The 18913-nt window shown below is 40.0% G+C and overlaps 1 long non-coding RNA gene across 2 annotated transcripts in view; it reads right to left on the bottom strand.

The window, feature by feature from the left end:
- Positions 1-211: 211 nt before the first annotated feature.
- LOC108396661 (uncharacterized) overlaps positions 212-18913 on the bottom strand; it is a 41471-nt gene continuing 22769 nt past the window's right edge. The window contains exons 3-9 of one of the 2 annotated variants that reach the window (XR_012125078.1): positions 18552-18637; positions 17514-17669; positions 16368-16578; positions 15004-15040; positions 12877-13070; positions 10252-10313; positions 8194-9839 (exon numbers count right to left, since the gene is read on the bottom strand). This is a non-coding gene — a long non-coding RNA (uncharacterized lncRNA). Of the gene's footprint in view, positions 733-8193; positions 9840-10251; positions 10314-12876; positions 13071-15003; positions 15041-16367; positions 16579-17513; positions 17670-18551; positions 18638-18913 lie in introns of those variants that run through there. The other variant, XR_005062848.2, reaches the window with a different exon arrangement.

The following is an 18913-nucleotide window of genomic DNA, read 5'->3' as shown; positions in this document are numbered from 1 at the left end:
TAGCAGTTCGTGTCCCCTACCTATTTTTTTCCCACTTAATTTTTTTCACCTCCAACTCTCTTACTCCAGATTTCTACTGATAGAATTGAGTTCTCTCAATTTTCTGAGAAAAATTCAGAAAGGTTTATTAATATGTCAAGTATTTTAGGGAAAAAACAGAGTCACAAATGATTTATGATCCAATAAATGCCAGAACTGTCAGAGGGATTAAAGGAATTAGCACTTACGGAAACACTGACAATAAAGGGGCCACTGGCCCCTTTTCTTTTTCTGAAAAGACCAAGATATGGTGGTCAGGTGATATTTCTTTATTCTTAGATTCAGTAATAATTTAACGAATTCTTACTGCATGCCTACCCTTCCCCCAAATTGCTTCAAGTTTTACGAATGCTTTAAAAAAATAAAGACAATTTAGGTGATACAAACAGGCTTTATATAAATGTTTTCTTTAACACTTGAACACTGCATGGAGTAGGCAGCCTCTGTCTGTCCTCAAAGGTCCAGAAAACTGGGAGGCAGGGGAGAAAATGGCAAGAGTTTATAGGATATGAACAAGTAGGAGAAAAATAGAAACTGAACAAGGAACAAAGACAACAGGTGAGTTCTGTGGTGATCAGGGATTGGTCGCTTGGATGGTGCACCTTCTGGGCCGATGGCCTCCTTACAAGAACATGAAACTTTAAATCTCAGGTTTTGGGTTGCTGACGTGATCTTCCAGAATCTGCCACTTTACTGAGGAAAGGTCATTGTTAGGGTAAAGATTTTAACATAAGGCATAAAAGACTCACACAGCTAACTGAAGGCAAAGTTCACCGTCTGCTTCCAACACTTGCACGCCATTGCGTGTAATGGCTGTGACCACCGCACACGTCAGCAGCTACGGTGGCCCTGTTTGCTGGACCAGCAGGTGTTTGAGCTCCACAGCTTTACCGAGTAAAAGCAGAACAGACAGAAAATGCGGCTCCTCATGGCCGGCTTTACTTCTTTATTTTTGATCTCAAAACTATGTGTGGGAGAGGAAGAAATGTCCTTTACCTCGAGGTTCTTTTAGCTAGTCTGAGAATCAAATGGACATGAGACAGATTAACAGGAGAAAAAACCAGAAGTTTCATTTCATATGTATGGAGGCCCAATAATGAGATTGAGATCCAAAGAAATGACCAAGATATGCAACTGGTATGCATTTTAGACAGAGAAACATAAATCTGGGAGGACTTGATGGGACAGGGAGAGCCTATTCTTGGGCGCCTCAGTCAGTAAGGAATTCCGAAGAGCATTTGGGCTGGGGGAGTCAATTAGTAAAAAAGCAACAAGATTTGTTTATGCAGCCTTTTCAGCTCCAAGTGCCCAGTCTCTGGTGAGAAGGCTGCTTCTATGCTCCAGGAGCAGGGAGGTGCCTTTCACCAGGAGATTCTTTCCCTGGTTTGAAGGCGATGGAGACAGGGTGGGGACAGAGAATTCCTCCTGCTTCTGCTGTTTCTCTGTTGTTTCAATTCAGAGTAATCGATATACCAAAGTGGCACATTTTGGGACAGCCTGCCCTTGGTTCCATATGCAAACAAAAAACTCTGAAAACTCAACAGTAAGAAAACAAACTAATTTAAAAATGAGCAGAACATCTGGACAGACACCTCACCAAAGAAGACATACAGGTTTCTCCTGCTTTTTGAAAAGTTCTTTAGGCCACTTCACTCTATGAAAAGACCTATATTAGTACCTGTTTTATTTTTGCAAGCTAAAAGAAAACCAAAGAGGATCTTCACTTTTACAAAAGAAAGTGAAAAGCGAGAACCGGGTCCAGGGTTTGTTTTGCAGTGAGTGGGCACAGCGGCGGCCCACGTCCTGAATAACACACCCACCAAGCTCCTGCCCTGGGAACCACACTTGGCATCTCAGCTTCAAGCCACAGCTTTGAACTGTGTCTGTGAGCATGTGGTTCATCTTCATCTATTTTGTGCAAGAAAAGTATCAGAAAAGCCCAAGAGAGGCTATTTTTTGGGGTCTGGGAACGCTCAGAAACTTTTCCATATAAAATGATGGTAATTGCTTCTGTGCTTTATGCCATTTTGTCTTAGGAAAGTTTTCACAGGAACACGTGACTTTCCCTTTACAGATGGGAAATAAACATGAAAAGATGATCCACATCATACAAAACAAAGACTTTCCACTCCACAGCTATTGGAATAATGAAAACCCAAAACACTGACAACATCAAATGCTGAAGAAGATGTGGCGCAATCGGAATTCGTCGTTGGTAGGGATGTGAAATGGTAAAACTACTTTGCAAGGCAGTTTGGCCGTTTCTTACAAAACTAGACATATTCCTACCACATGATATAGCAATCACTGCTTCTAAATATTTAACCAGTTGAGATGAAAACATCCCTCCCCACAAAAACCTTCATATGAATATTTATAACTTATTCATAATTGCCAAAACTTGGAGGCAACAAAGATGTCCTTCAGGAAGTGAATGGAAAAATCCATAAACTGTGTTACGGCCAGGTAATGGAATACTACTCAACACTAAAAAAGAAATGAATATCAGACCACAAAAAAGACATGAAAAAACTTAAATGCGTATCACTAAATGAAAAGCCAGTGTGAGAAGGCTATATACCATGTGATTCCCACTACATGACATTCTGGAAAAGGCAAAGCTATAGAGATGGTATAAGGACCAGTGGTTACCAAGGATTAGGGAGAGAGGGGGGTGGACAGGCAGGACACACAGGATTTGGGGGCAGTGAAACTAAATTCAGTGTGATACCTCTCATTATACATTTGCCAAAACCTGTGGAATATACAACATGAAGAATAAACACTATTTAAATTAAACCCTAATTTAAACTATGGAGCTTGTTTGATAATATTTTGACATTGGTTCATTGATTGTAAGAAATGTACCACACTAGGGAGAAAAGTATGTAGGAACCCTAGTTTCTGCTCAACTTTGCTCTGAACCTCAAACTTCTCTAAAAAATAAAGTCTATTAATTAAAAAAATTATACATAGCTTTCCTAAAAATGATATTGATCTATTTTTGCTGTCCCACTTGCTATCATAAAGCAGTCTACAGGATTGTGATATTTCGTGTCACTTTTAAATTTAAAGACTAAGTTGAACAGCTGGGTCCTATTCTATTGACACTTTCATTAACCTTCATATACTATTAGTTGTACATGGTGAATCCTAAAGGATATTGATTCAACTAAGCTTACATTTGTCAGTTGTTAATTTAAACTTTATTTGGCTATTTATATTTATTTATATGTATTTTTATGTATAATATATGTTTTTATATGTATTACATTTATAATGATTTTTAGATGTTCTTTATATATGAGGATTCAATACTTCATCATGAATTTCAATTATATTTCTACATACATCATTTGACTTTGTTTATGGCATCTTTTTCTCCAAATAATTTCATTCATTCCAGTTTTAGTCTTTTAATTACTGCTTCTGCCTTAGTAAAATACTCTATTTTATTCTAATTCCTTATATGGTTTAGTCTCTTAAATTTACATCTTCAGTTCATCTGGAATTTATTTTTTGGATGGTATTTTAAAAAATGTTTTGCCAATTATCTTCCCTACACAGACTTTTTGTAAAAAAATATCTATACACAGCTTTTTTGTCTGCAATTCTGACAAGTTGCTGCCCCTTACAAATGACAAGACTCACTAATCAGTCCATCTTCCTTGTGGAACAGAACAAAAACACCCATATTTTCACTATGGGTCTTTGGGTAAAGGACATTGGTTGCTGTAGAATGACCCTTGAAAGACGTCATCACTCGGCACTTATTTCACTTTAGAGGGAAGAAATCTGGGGCCTAAAACAGAGCACTATTAGTATCTCTTCACATGTTCTTTCCCATAAATGACAATGTTAAATAAAATCATTATTTAAGACTAATGTCTGTACAAGCATATTAGCATTGTGAATTTATAAGCTGAGAAAATGCTATGACATGTTTCCTGAGCATATTTGTTCATGGGGGCTTTTGTTTCTTAGTTTTGCCAGACATCTCTTTCTTGGGATGAACATCATCCCATAGAATTCATTTTGGGAAATGATACCAAGAGACGTGCAGAGAACCTTCGACCTTAATGACGTTGTTGGCTCACAGATTGAAATAATCTTGAACCTGGATTCTACCACTGTTGGAGACTTATAGGCAATTGATTAATCTTATTGTTTGAAACTGTTTGCATCAGGGCTTCTGTCGTTTGTAATGCAAACCAGCAGATACAGAAATTGGTACCAGGACAGTGAGGTGGGGCAGAGACATGGGACAAGCATCATGATTAACTTGTCCTGCCTGTGATGAAAAATGCTGAGATATAAACAGTCTAGTAAGAACAGGAGGAACTCCATCTTAAGGCTAAGATTCCATTTTAAAAAAAGCAGAGACTTGAAAAGTAAGATTCCTAGCATATTCTCTGGTCATCAGACAGTAGTCCAACCGCCTATGTTAAGGCAGGGCAGGCAGTCTTAACTGATATGATCCCACTGCTTGAGGGTAACCACAATCTTGGAGAAGAGGATAAATAAATTCTTTTGTTGTGTTTATTTAGCAGAATTAGCTGGAAGCCTATTAAAAGAGGAAAGGAGACATGGTGTCTCACCAGAGATAAGCATTCTGCGACCATGTAACAAGTCTGCACCTCTAGCCCTTTACCACATTCCTAAAAATCCTCAACTGCCTATAAATTCCCGAGACAAGCACCACCATGGGCTCTCATCCCCTCCTGGCGTGTGCTAGGAGCTCTGTCCTCTCACTTTCTCTCTAAATGAAAGCCTCTCCTTTGTTCTCCTACCTTGAGTGTTTGCAAGTTCATTCTTGGACTCCATGAACAAGGACCTTGGTATCAGTAGGACATTCCAAAGAACAGATCCTAAAATGCAGAACTGGGTGTAAGAAGTTGGACACGGGCAATGAGGAACCCACTGCTTATAATGGTTTGCGTTGACCATTAGTTGTGGCCTTACACAAGACTAAGACAAACTTACCCCAAAAATGGCCGATCTGAAAAGAGAGGTGGGAAGTGTAGCTTAGCTATAATCTGCAGACAAAGCGGACTGAGCTATACGATGTTAGAAAAGCTCAATCTGACCCACGAGTTCTTGATCCGGTCTGCATATGCACTGGGTGCTTTGAGGCTCTGCTAATAAAATTTAGAGCATATGTATACTTGGATGGGAAGAAAAAGTTACATCTTCCTTTCCACTAACCCTCTCACTGAAATTTCATTATAAATGCAGATGAAACTATCCCAGTTGAATCTGTGTGATTTGTCACCCAAAGAATTCACAGACATTTTCATATTACACTACAGCTGTCACAGATGTCTCAAAGTATTATTTAAATTCATACTTAATTAGGAGTTGCAGGAGGCCCACTGCTAGATATTGATTTTGACTATGTTAAATATTTATTTTCATAATTAATAAACAACTATAATACCAGGAATGTGTTTTTAGTATTTTCACAACTGTATTTTTTTGGTCTTTTTTTTCCTGTGACCCTATGCATTTTATTTTATGCATTTAAAACATTACTTCCTGTGTGTGAGGTTCACCAAAGTCCCAAAGGGTTTTGTGGCAAAAAAAAGGTTAAGAACGTTTACCCACAGGAGAGAATATGGGGAGATCAGAGATTTGGGAATGGGACTGTGGCAAAAGGAAACACTGCCTCAGGCCACTCCGAAATAAGTGTTCTCCACCCCTCAAAAGGGACAAAGGTATTGACTATGAAGATGCATTGGGGAAACAGCCAGGGACCCGGAAGTGGATTATGGCGGGGCTTCCACACCCAAAACTGTTCTTTATGATCATCTCAGATGAGGGCCAGAGGGGCAGGCTGGAGTCAAAAGCTCATGGCCGGGTGCCTGGAATTCTCAGACTCGAAGACTCTATCAGGACAGAATTTGTGGCTCCCAGTGGAAGGAAACAGATTAGCAGCTCACTACATTTTTATAATATTTTTGTTTGTTTTACCCTTCACTGAAGTGTAATATGTATACAGTAGAAGTATTACAAGGATACAGACCTATGTTTTCACAAACTGAACACACTTGTCTAGCCAGCATGAGGATTAAGAAATGGGGCAGCATATCTCTAATATGGTAACTATTCACAGGTAAACCCACAGACACAAAAGCTCCTTGGTTTCTGCAATAATTTCAGACTGTAAAGAGGTCCTGAGACCAAAAATCTTGAGAACCAAGGCTGAGATGATAGGACTATATTACAGTTTATTTTTCCATTCCATTGTTGACGAGCATTGGGGTCGGGTAACAGTTTTTGGCTATTGCAAATGTTGCTTCTAGAACATGTCTCTTGGTGACCATCTGGACTCACTTCCATTGGATAAATATAACTAGGAGCTGGGATTGTCGGAACATGCAGTATATTTAGTTTCTAGTAGATATCACTCAAACAGTTTTCCAGAATGTCTGTACTAATTTACATTCCCACCAGCAATTTATAAGACTTTCGGTTGTTCTGCATTCTCTCCAGGGCTAGGAGTTGTTGATCATTTCGCTAATTTTCCTCCTTGTGTATCACAGCTTTAATTAGCATTTTTCTGATGACATTTGAAGTTAAGCACCATTATATACCTGTACTGACTATTTAAATATTGTTCTGTAAATTGTTCTCTTATTCTATTTATTTTTTCTACTGGGTTGTGGATATTTTTCTTATTGACTTATAGGAGTCATTTCCTTTTTAGACATTTTTTATCTGCTGCTATCGAAATGACACCAATCTCAAAATTCTTTCTTTGAGGGACTGTTTCAATTTCTGGGACAATCTTCATTTCTGATGCAATCAGGTCCAGGTAGGAGGTAAAAATCACAAGTATACTTGTACAAGGACGAATGCAATATGAAGGACTGTCAGTCATTAAAATTGTTCATTAGGTATTTAAAGGCACAAAGGGGAACACAAAATTATCACTGAGGTAGAATCTGCAGCAAACAGCTACCACCTCTCGGGGGGGAGAACAAAGGGGTAAAGTTGGAATAAAACCTCAAAGCTTGGATGAGCAGGCCCACGTTGCCGTAATGCACACTTCCGAGGATGCAGCCTTCTCAGACCGTGCGAGTGTCTCCACGCTCCATGCGTGAGCACTTCGGGCTCAGAGCAGAATGGGAGGAGCACGCCTGACTCCTGAGTCCACCCTGGTTTCTGAGCTGAATCCCCAGCCTACCACACGGGCTCAAAACATCGGCCACAGAATGTTCCGTGACCTGACTTTGAAACAAATGCCAATTATGTGTACCAAGAACAGCTAAACTGCAGAATTACTGTCGTCTAATCAGCAACAGAAGAATGATTACAAACAGTGCTGAGTTTTATGTGATGTGTGAGCCTTTGCAGATGATTGCTGTCACATCCAGCAGAAAAGAAGGTTTCAAGCAGTTAGGATTGTTGTGCTATCTGTGCTTAATTCTCCTAAGAGAGATAACTGAATAAACTGCTTGCTTACTCCATCCCTGCCCCTCAAGGCCAAAAGCTGCTCTGCTCTCCTTGTCCACTTCAGCGTTTTAAAAAACCGTCGTTACACGCATTGGGCATTTATTTAAGTGATGCAAGTGACAAGACAACAGGAGCGATGGCCTGAAGCGATGATGGGAATGCGCCTCTCACTTCGTCCAGTGACAGTTTGGCCCGAGTACCAGCATCTCTCACTTGAAATAATGCTTTAGACTCCTAAATGCTCTCCATTTCTGCACACTTTTAGTGTCCCTATTAATCTGTTCTTATCACAGCCACCACAGTGATCACATTGCATTAAGATCTAGGTCAGAGTATGGTCACTTCTCTGCTCAAAACGTCTTGAGGATTTCCCATTTTACGGAATGAAAGGTGAAACTGGGGTAATGGTCTTCACGCCCTCCATCCCCAGGTCTGGTGACTGCTGTCCCCATCACTCTGTCCCAGCCACGTGAGCCTCCCTGGGGCCAACCGCCCACAAAGCCAGGCACGCTTGCCCTCAAGCATTTAATTCCTGCAATTCTCTCCCCAGGTATCTTTATGGCTGTTCCTTCGCAGCCTCCTTCAGCATTTTATGCAAATATTACCCTCTCTTAGGGAGCCATTTTTTGTGATTCTAATGAAATTTTCATCGCACACAGACATCCCATCCTTACTCCCTCCCTGCATTCTTGTCTCATTCTTCCCTCTGGTATCTGAGTCCCATAAGGGCAGGATTTCCATCTCTTTTGTTCATTGCTGAATTCCCAGTGTCTTCCAAATACCTGCCTCATAGCAGGCCATGAACAAATGTTGAACAAATGAATAATTAGATGAATGAATGATATGTAATAAACCTGGGCTTTACATTTGATCATTGGCTGAATGCAAGCAAGCCTCTTCATGTCTTTGTACCTGAATTCATTCCTCTGTGAAATAAAGGTCACTGACAGATGGTCCCATCTAAGTCTTCAATTTCACCATTGATAGTCAATCATATTTACAAAGGCCTTTGACTTTCTGAATAAAAAGCTTTGAAATGTGCGATGTTTATATTTAGAGGTAAAATTGAAAACAGCTTGGGTCCCGAGTCAGAAGACCTGGGTTTGAGGGTGAGTCATCTTGGGTCCTGTTTTGTACGTCAGGCTGACACAGCCGTGGCTTCCCTTCCTACAACATGGGATTGCTGTGAGCCCGGAGAGTGTGGAATATAATAGATACGCAATGAGCATTCCTTTCCTTTCTTTATTCTCATGTCAGTCAGGCCAAGAACAAAGTTGTAATGCTAATGCTAATAATATCAGTAGGCACTATTATTATTTTGTCTCTAAGCAGTTTATTTAATTTTAAAATACCAAGGTTTTGATGGCTTTAGTCCCACACTGGCGGCTTAGTTTATCTCAGTTCTGTTGCCGTGACTCCATCATGCCCTGCCACCCATGACTCCCAGTGAAACTGGTGTAAACCCAGGCCTTTTCTATGCTCCTTTAAAAGCAGTCTATAGCTCAGGTTCTGATGGCAAGTCATGTGATGACACTATAGTGCCACTAAATTGCTTTTGCCATTAGTTACTATTAATTTTTTGGCCATTGATCTATAATCCCTGTAAGGGATAAAAGATTTTAAGACCCTATGGAAACCTTCCGGAACTCATGGTATACAGATTTATACAAAATGAAGTGCACAACACAGAGACTAGTTAGAATAGAGTCCCTTTAAAACAGCTGTCTAGTTATTTGATCATTTCTAGATAGGGTTCTCCATCACGAAACAGTCCTGGCAGAATCTGTCAGGAGTCCTCTGGAAAAGTCCATGGAGACCCACACATCTCAAGAAATTTAATGACTTATAATCATTTTTCCCATTATTAATTATAAGACAGCAACTCTGCACTTTATATGGAGTTTGCACAAGCTACTGACATTTGTTTTACTGGCAAGTCAAGTCAGGAGACGGCAGGGTGGAGAATCTGCATTCATGTCAGGAGCTGTGACTGACCAGGGGCGCAGGCCGAAGTAGAAAGCTGGCACTTAGAAAAATCTCTCCAGCATCTTTCTCTCTCCCTTTCACATTACATCATAACAGAAAGCACTGAAGACATTTGCTTGTTGGGGATCCTGACAATTGTAATACTCCAGTGCCTTTGCAGAATGTTCGCAAGTTTGTAAAATGCCTTTCTTTGCGTGCACTTGCACAAGTAGAACTGCACAAAATGTGTGCGATGACGGCAGTGGTTTTTAATATTTTTCCATTTTACAGGTGAGAAGATAGAGGGGTGGAGATGAGAACTGGCTTGCTGAAGTTTGTGCGCTGATCGAAGACAGCGCCTGTGTTCATCTTATGCAGGACTGGGGAGGAAGGATGTTTTGGAATTGTACCTGAGGACAACCTAGCTTTTGTGATCCCCAGTGTAATCTCCTGGGAAAAACCGCTTTGCCTGGAGAATTCAACAATAGCAAAGCAAACAATGTTCCAGAAATAAACATTGGGTCTATTTCTAGTCCTATGGTATGCTCAAGGCTACATAAGTCTCAAGGAATGTGCTTTGCATCATGAAGAATAAACTGAACTTATTTGGTACTGTTTCCTTTCATCCACGCCCTCGCCCTGGAGTCCCTAGGACCATTTATGCTTATTAGGGTTCTGTCAGATGGGGCACTACGAAGAAACAAGTGGTACAATCATCAACAGCTAAATGGGAAACTTCTTTTCGTTATGAAAACTGGTGCCTTAAAGCACTTGGAGAATACCAGGACTCACCTCTCCTTGCTGTCGCTACGTGCACAGAAGCTGAATACTTCAACTGTAATAGTGGCTGTAACCTAAAAGAAATTAAGGAGAAAATCAGAGAGGTTGAAATACAAAGAAAATTTAAAAAGAGTTACGAGACCTAGATTCTAGAACCATCTTTCCCCCTAAGTGGGTACCCGTGAATGATTAATTTACTTTTACTAGGTCTCTGTTTTGTTTCCTGTCAAATGGGAAGGGCGCAGGGTGGGAGCAGTGAACTAAGAAGTCGCTTGGCTTCATTTACGATGTAGCTCTATGATTCTTTGGTAGGTGGTTTTGTGGAGAAACTATGGGATGGGGAGTTTGGGGCAATTCCCTGTTAGTTGGGAGCAGAGACACTCATAGCCTTGGGATATCTTCATTCACTGTTCATACTCAACAAAAGCTTTCTGTGCCTTCAGGTGTAGATAATATATGTCTGATGTACTTTTGGTTTTGTGTTCTACAAAGTCTTAAGGGTCAGTACAAACTGGTTATGGGAAACCCAGTTTCATACTATGTAAGTCTGGGTACAATAATGAGTGTAGGTTGAAGTTTGCCATGTAAATTAGTACTATAGGTATATACAGTTGACCCTTGAACAGCACAGGTTTGAATGGGTCCACTTATATTCAGATTTTTTTCAGTAAATATATTGGAAAAGTTTTTGGAGATCTGTGACAGTTTAAAAAAAAATTTCCTTTTCTTTAGGGACAGACAACATACAAATTATAGTTAATTGACTGTTGATGCTATTGGTAAGGCTTCTGGTCAACAGTAGGCTAGTTAAGTTTTAGGGGAGTCAAAAGTTATACACAAACTGCACGGGGCTCTGTGCCCCTAGCCCCTGTGTTTTTCAAGGGAAAACTGTACTATGCTTCTTGAGAGACTGGGGGTTAACAGGAAAAAAGGGAGTCCACTTGAATAAAGTGGAGTGACAGGGAAAAGTGAATGTCGTTAAGCAGAAGACAGCCCAGGCACTGAATCCAGCCTCTTCAGTCCGCTGATATGCTGGGACTTCCATTTGAACAACTCATCAATCAGTTCCATAGTGCATTGCACACAATAAATACTGCAGGAGTTCTAAGGAGAGAGACATGATCATGGACTGTGGTCATCAGAAAAGATTTCAGACAAAAGGTAGACTTTAAAAAGGAACTTGAAGGACAGGAGAAAATGCATAGTTGGAGAAAATAAGCATAATGCTTCCAATGTGAAGGACAGCATGAGTCTAGATGCAAAGAACAGAATGTCTGTTGGGGTACCGGGCAGCACAGATTAATCAGCATTCAAGATCAGAGTTTCTGAAAGCTGTGAAGACATGTCTGGAAAGACAGTTAGGTTGAGACTAAGGAGAAATTTGACTTGAGATTATATAATTCAGGAGGTTGCAAAACTGCTGAACCATGAGTTGGAATTGACCTGCTGGTTTGTGATTTTTTTTGGTTCACAGGATTTTTTAATACTGGATTTGAATGCAGTAGGCTGGGCATGGGTTATCCTGTTTATCATAGTTTCTACCACTTTTAAAAAACTTTTAGTATTGGAAAGTTACATAATAGTTGCAGGAACAATAAAGCATTCATTCATATCCTTCACATGTACATACACATACAGAGACATCTATGTTCATTCGAAACCATTTGAGAATACCTTGCAAAAATATAGCCCTTTACTTTCCAAAATTCAACATTATTTTTTTAAAAACAAGGACAATCTCCTACATAACCACTGTACGTTGATCAAATTCAGAGAATTTAACACCAATATAATATCATTTACTCTACAGTCTATATTTAATTTTTTTGTCCTCTGTATCAATTTTTTCCTCGATTCAGGATCAAATTCAAGATCTTTATTTCATTTAGTTTTCACAACTCTTTAATTCTTTATCCTTTTTGACCGTGGCATTTTTGGAGGGTAAAGGTCAAAATGTCCCTCAACTTGGACTTTTTAAATCTCTCGTGCGGTTTCTCCATAATAAATTTAACCATTTTTTTTCTCTTTGTAATTAGTAAATGATATGTGGGGAGATATTGTGAAATTACATGTGTGCTTTTTCCACATTAAACTCTCACCGAACAGCCCTACCAGCTGTTCTTGGCAAGTTCTTTCTTTGCTTTAAAAATTTCCAGTGGGAACAGGATTCTTTGGAAATTTATATGTGAACAATCATGTTGTTTTAAAACAAACATTGAAATCAATCATCAATCTTTATTCACTTCCAGTTACTAAACCTTTTATTTATGCTTCTAGGACCTCAAGTACAATGTTGAACAGAACTTTTAATAGATGTTCTTTGTCAGTATATCATTTCTAGTCCTATTTTTCTGAGTATTTCTTAATCACAAATGGGCATTGACTTTTTAAATTTCTATGCATCTACTGAGATGACCATATTTCCCCCTCTGTTCTCACAAGATGGCAAATTATTGGTTGATTGTCATTAGACCAACTTGCATTCTGGGGATAAAACTCACTCAGTGCTGATATATTTTCCATTTTATATATTGCTTAATTCAATTTTCCAATATTTTCTTAGGGATATTTGCACCTATGCTGATAAGGAATATTGACCTAACACTTTTTTTCCTTGTAATATACTTCGTTACTTACATCACAATTTGCTGACCTCAAAAAACTAGATATGAAGTCTGTCTTCCTCCTTTATTTTAGGAAGTGTTTATGTAGAATGGCTTGATTTCTTCCATAAATACTATAGAATTCATTCGTGAAGCCATCTGAGTCAGGGGTTTTCTTTGGGAGAAGATTTTTATAGCAACGTCCATTTCTGCTTCAGTTATCCATTGCTATGTAATAAAGCACACAAAAATTTAGGGGCCTAGCACAATAACAATCTGTTATTTCTTGCATCTCTGTGAACTGGCTGATTTGATAGGCATTGCATTCGCCTGGAGGACTGGCTGAGCTGGAAGGCCTGAGTCAGCCCCTCCGCATGTTGGTCGGTTGGTGCTGGCTGATGGGCCAGCCTTTCTCTCCAGTTTTCTTTCTTCCTGGGAAATCTCAGAAGAGTGTTGCAAACGGTTAAAGGTCAAAGCTACAAGGTATCAAATGCTAGGCCTCAGGAGTTACCCACCACCATTTCTGCCACATTTTATTAATCAAAGCAAGTCACAGGGCCATTCCTGATTCAGAAGAGGGTGAAGAGACTACTTCTGAATGGGAAGGTCGTATGGAGCGGTGGCAGCTAGCTCTACAAATGATCTGTGGTGGGTGATTCAGGCCAGAATAATTTGTATGCCTTCCACAAGCAAAATAAACTCACTCCTCTTTCAGGCCCCCAAATTCTCATCCAATTAATGCATCAGGCTTAAACTCTATGATCTCATCATATGCATCTGGGCCAGATATTGATGATGTACCCTGGGTGTAGTTTCTCAAATGTGACTCCTTTTAATGTGGAGACCTCTGGACTAAAATGATGTTATCTCCTCCCATACACGCAAGCTGTAATGTTAATAGAAGGGAAGGATATTGGCTATAGGCACTGCCAATCAAGGTAAAGGGCAAGAAACCCATGGAAATAGTGGGAAGTGATTTCCACTTCCAACCATGAACAAGTTAATTCCCCCTTCCACAGGAGTAGACAGTGTTCCTAGATTAGGGTCCAGTACAACCTGCTGACAGGAGCGCTCTAACCCATGGCTCTTTTCATTGCTTGATCTTTCTCTGTGGGTGTTCTTCCCACCCTCAGAGGTGTCTTTCCTTTTTCATAAGGAGTGGCTGTGTTTACAGCTGAGTAGTTTTTTCAGTATAACTTCAGCCTGTAGAAAGTTAGGGGCAGAGATCTCTTTCATTTTCCATTGTCTGACTCTTCTTAGTCTAACCTAATATCACTTCCTTAAAACTTTGTGGGCTTTCTATGTATCAAGTTGTTGTTCAATCCAAAGACAAAATCCATTCTCACAGTCCTTTTTCAGGCAAGCTTTTCTCTACTTGATCAGCATGTAAGGACAATGCCCTTAAGATTCTTAGACACTCTTTGCCTACCTAAGAGAGTCTGGCAAGTATCACCTTAAATCTTTCAAAGAATTTTAACAGAATGTTTTATGGTCTTGCTCTTGATTTTATCTATATCCTAAGGCCTTTTTTTTTTTTCACTTTAAGAAACTTATTCTGGTCAGAGATACTGGAAATGTGAAAAGGTTTCATTTCCCAACTTAAGACATCCTAGTCCTTCATATCTACTCTAAATTCCATATGGAAACTGTTACTGTTTTAGATGATTGTCTCTCTCTTCTCATACTTTATGCAGCTTAAGAAAAATGGATACTTTTAAGTCTGTCTGGAGAACTTCTTATCTTTACCTTGTTCCTGTCAGCTCTTCACACAAAAGACCAAATGATCCTTGTAAAAGTTCATGGCAGTGGCCCACCATTAATTCAAATGGTGTTTTTGAGTGAGTTAAAAAGAAAAAAGCTCTCTTCCTCAAGACATTTGATGACATCTGCTATTTTAACAGATATACATATACATGATGACTACAAATATGTCAGTGCAAAAAAACTTAAAAGTTGTGCAGTGCAAAACCTGAGTAATTATACTATACATGGTTTTACATTATTCCATGCTCAAAACCTTGCCCTTAAACTGTTTGATTCCTAATTTCTAGATGTGTTCTATAAAAGTTTTGACCCCAAACATCTAAGTTAGTGGCTCCATGAAGACAGACAGATAATGGATCAAACGTAGCATATTTAAATATATCAGAGAAGTACTTACATTTTTGTCATTTCCTGGCATAAATACATTCTGCACCCTGTTGAAATGAAGTAGTTTTAGTTAGGGATAACATTAGTGAATATCTGATTCAACTTAACCAACATTTTCTTAGCCTGTGTTAAGCATTAAGCAAGACATTATGGAGGCAAAATGAACCAGATGTTGTGCCTGTGTTTGAAAGGAACACAGGCGGAACAGAGTCATGAGATAAGACAGATGCACACACGAATGAATCTTATACTGAAGTCAACCTTTGAAACACACCGTAATCAAATGAGGTGTACAGTCAGAAAAATGCAAAGGCAGGTTCTGTCTTAAACGTTTTGTCTGAGTCCTGAAAGATAAAAAATTAGTTAAAGAAGGGACAGGCAGGGGATTTCAGGCAGACGGGGCATCACTGTGAAAAAGGATGCACAGGCAGGAAACTTGCATGTATGTTGTTGGGACGCTGGTGGCCACTATGAGAAGGACTTGGAATTAGAGGCAAGACGCACTGAGAGACGAGGCTGGAAGACTAAGCACAGGGAAGGTTGCCGGGAGGCTGAGGAGTTCCGACGTGATCACATTATCCATAGGGAACCACTAAGGTTTTCTGAGGGCAGTAGTGACATGGTCACACCTGTGTAATACAGAGTCACCTCTGTAAAGGTGTGATGGTTGCACTGGGGGAAAAGGAGAATAAAAGCGTCTGTGCAGTTAGCTGCGAATCACCAGGAGTGGTCATAGTGCTAACTACTATGTGCTTCCAGGTATTCCACACTCAAAAGAGAAGAGCTAGATCCGTACAGGGGATCACTGTACCTAAGGGGAGGTATTTACACACACACATGCCCCACCTCGGTTTGGCAGAGAATTCTCAATTCTGAGAAGCAGAATATTGTGATGGTTAAGGTCGGGGGCTTTACCATCAGACGAAAACCTGGCTTCTTCAATAATTGTATAACTTTGCTTAAGATACTTACACTCTTTCATATAGAGCTAAAAATACTGACTTCACAGTTTTGTTAAGCAATAAATATAATAACTTAGGTGAAGAATTTAATATAGTTTTGACTTATCTCTTGTAAGTACACCATAGCTGGGGGCTCACGTCACTACTTCTTTTTCACTATTATTGCGAATTTGAGACCAGCCCTGAGCCAATGAGTAATTTGTTAACAGCATTTACCAGAAGCTGCTGGAGGTCTACAGAATCAGGAAGAGAAAGCCCAAGCTCTCCGTGACCATGTTTTTGCAGTTTTAACAGAAGGAGACCCATACACAGAACACAGAATCCTGCAGCGTCTGTCCCAAGGTTCATTCCCAGAAGTTACTTCAGTTGATAAACACTTTCTATCTCTCTTGCAATGTCACTACGCACTTACTAATTCATGTTGCTGCTCTTGCTCCGGAATGACCTTCAAAGCACTTAACACAGCAAAGTTTATCAAACACGTTGTTCCTAACTGCTTGAAGTTTATCCTACGACGACTTATAGGACTCGTGGAAAAAACAAAGTACGAGGATTCCAAGTGATGTTTTTCAACTTTTTAAAAAACAGAACTTAAAAAGAAAACTTGGCAGAAATCGTAACATCTACAACAAATGAAAAATGAGGCAAATTAAAGAAGTCAGAAAGGACAATTGAGGGTAATTTGTCCTCAACTCTGGTTGTTGATGCACTAAATGTTTGGTGTCAAACAGAAAATAAACAACCAAATATATTTGCTGAAAACAGTAATCCATGAGAGAAAGACTGAAAATCACAGAACTCAGCATAATAACACAGGACCATGCAGAGGGTCTCATTAATCAGAAGGCTCTTGTTGTGACAGCTCATCTATAAGCCCAAGGACATGGGTACTGAAGTGAGCATAGTCCCAAGCTCCACTGTCCCTGGGGAAGACCTAGTTCCATAGGGACATCTCGAGTTCTGTCTCTCTTCACGCCCCGTAAAGGCACATAGACCCTGGACTGACTCCCTTCTCCCAGGATCCCATATTATCTAGGTAGATGGGGTTGAGGGGGTACTGGAGAGAGATGATCTGAGAAATACACCTTAGGTCATATTATTGAATGTACTCTGCTGAATATATTTCCTCACAATAGTAATGAAGAAAAATGTTTTCACCCACTGAAAAGCACTGAAATGCATTGGAAATCGTGTAGTTTTAAAACCCTTCCAGTATTTCCCTTGGGCAATCATCTGAGGTCTTGTGCTTTCCACTCGCCTCACCTTTGGAGCCTTACCCTCCCTGACTGTCCATCATATGCCATGAACTCCATTCGCCCACCCACCCATTGACTTCCAAACATACCCGGTATACTTATTCAAGTGGCCTTGCCCAGAACTCTCTTTTTCTCCATGAAAATTCCTAGAAATAATTCTGAAGTTGCACAAAACTCCCGTCTCCTCTAAAGAGGCCCCCGGCTGCCTCTTCTTCTCTTTAAATACTCCTGGAAGACTTAGCTTCTAACCCATCAGCACTGACAGCACTTTGCTTTATAAATATCTGATTCCCCAAACATACTGTAAGATCCTAGGAATTAGGGACCACGATGTTTACATTGTCGCATCTTCTGAAATGCCTGGCATGATGTTCATGGCATCAGAGCTGAGAATGCAAAGCGAACTCTGTGTAAACGTAGGGATATTGGTTGACCTCCAGAAGTCTCTGGTTCCTCATCTGTAACAATGAGTATAAAAATGCCAGTTTCAGAGCACTGTTGTAAAGACTAACTAGGACATAATATGTAAAGCACTTAAGATGGCACTGGACCTGTTATATGTGTTCAATAAATGGTAGCTTACACTTCTGTGTTCTGTACAGTTGAGGTGTGAAAATTATCTCCTTCAGAGAACTCATTTTGATGGTGCCCTTCAATTTTCAGCTTGCAGTTAAAAGCAGAACAACCCTTTGGGAGAGAGGGTACCTAAGCACTTAATGACACCTCTAATTACAGAAAGAAGAGCTCTTCTTAAGGTGACATACGGTTACCCAGTCCACCTGTCTTTGTGAGCAGTTTATACTACCATGAGTCCAGTATCACTTGCTGATTCCTCTGGGATTGATTGTAACAATAAACTTCCAAAATATTGGGGAGTCTCTCCTAGATATAGTAAATACTCATCTGGTTAATTCAAAGCAAGTGTTTGATGGGGGAATGTGGGTTTGGTTTCAGTGGGAAGAACTGGTAAGCTTCCAGGTCTGTTCTCGCGGCTATGGTACAGTGCCATTCTTAGGCCATGTCTTCTGAGACATACTATCCGCGAGGTGAGTGAACTTCCTTTTCAAGTTAATTTCATATGTAATCAGTAACTATTCAGATTGGCTGTCAGGAAAACTATTAGGCAAAAAATCCAATTAAATTGCATTTCACTCTCTGTTTCTCCCTTGGAAAAGGAAGAATTTGAATCTCTGAAATTCTGTAAGTTTATGGAAACAAAGAAACAGAATGACAAGAGATATTAGCTACAATGGCTTTGTCCCTAGGGGCACGCAAAGACATCCCCCCGACAGTCCTGGTGCCTAGCTCTGCAGATTTCACTTTCTTCTCACCGGTATTACCTCTCTCAGGACGCAGAGTGACAGTGTTGGCAAGAGGAGAGATGAAACCACCTTCTTTATTAGATCTGGGTGAAGCCACCAGGTCCCTGAAAGACACGGAGAGTCAGATCTGCCTGGGCTTTAATGCAGTTAGTGTTCATTACGGAACCTCACCCTCTATTCTATTTTAGTGGGCTGATTACCGGGCCCAAGCACCGAAGATCTGTGGTTCATCTTTGCTCTTTTCCTTTAATGACTTCTGACACTGCATCAGCGTGTCCTGGAGGCCCAGATGGAGTTCGGATTGCCATAAAGGAGAAAAGATAAGATGATAGAAAACTCACCAGGCTGTATAATGTCCTACTGTGAACCTAAGGGGGGAG

Source organism: Manis javanica, chromosome 14 (genome assembly GCF_040802235.1).
Source record: "Manis javanica isolate MJ-LG chromosome 14, MJ_LKY, whole genome shotgun sequence".
Classification (NCBI taxonomy): domain Eukaryota; kingdom Metazoa; phylum Chordata; class Mammalia; order Pholidota; family Manidae; genus Manis; species Manis javanica.
Note: the sequence above shows the minus strand (reverse complement) of the source record. Positions and strands in the feature narration are given on the sequence as shown.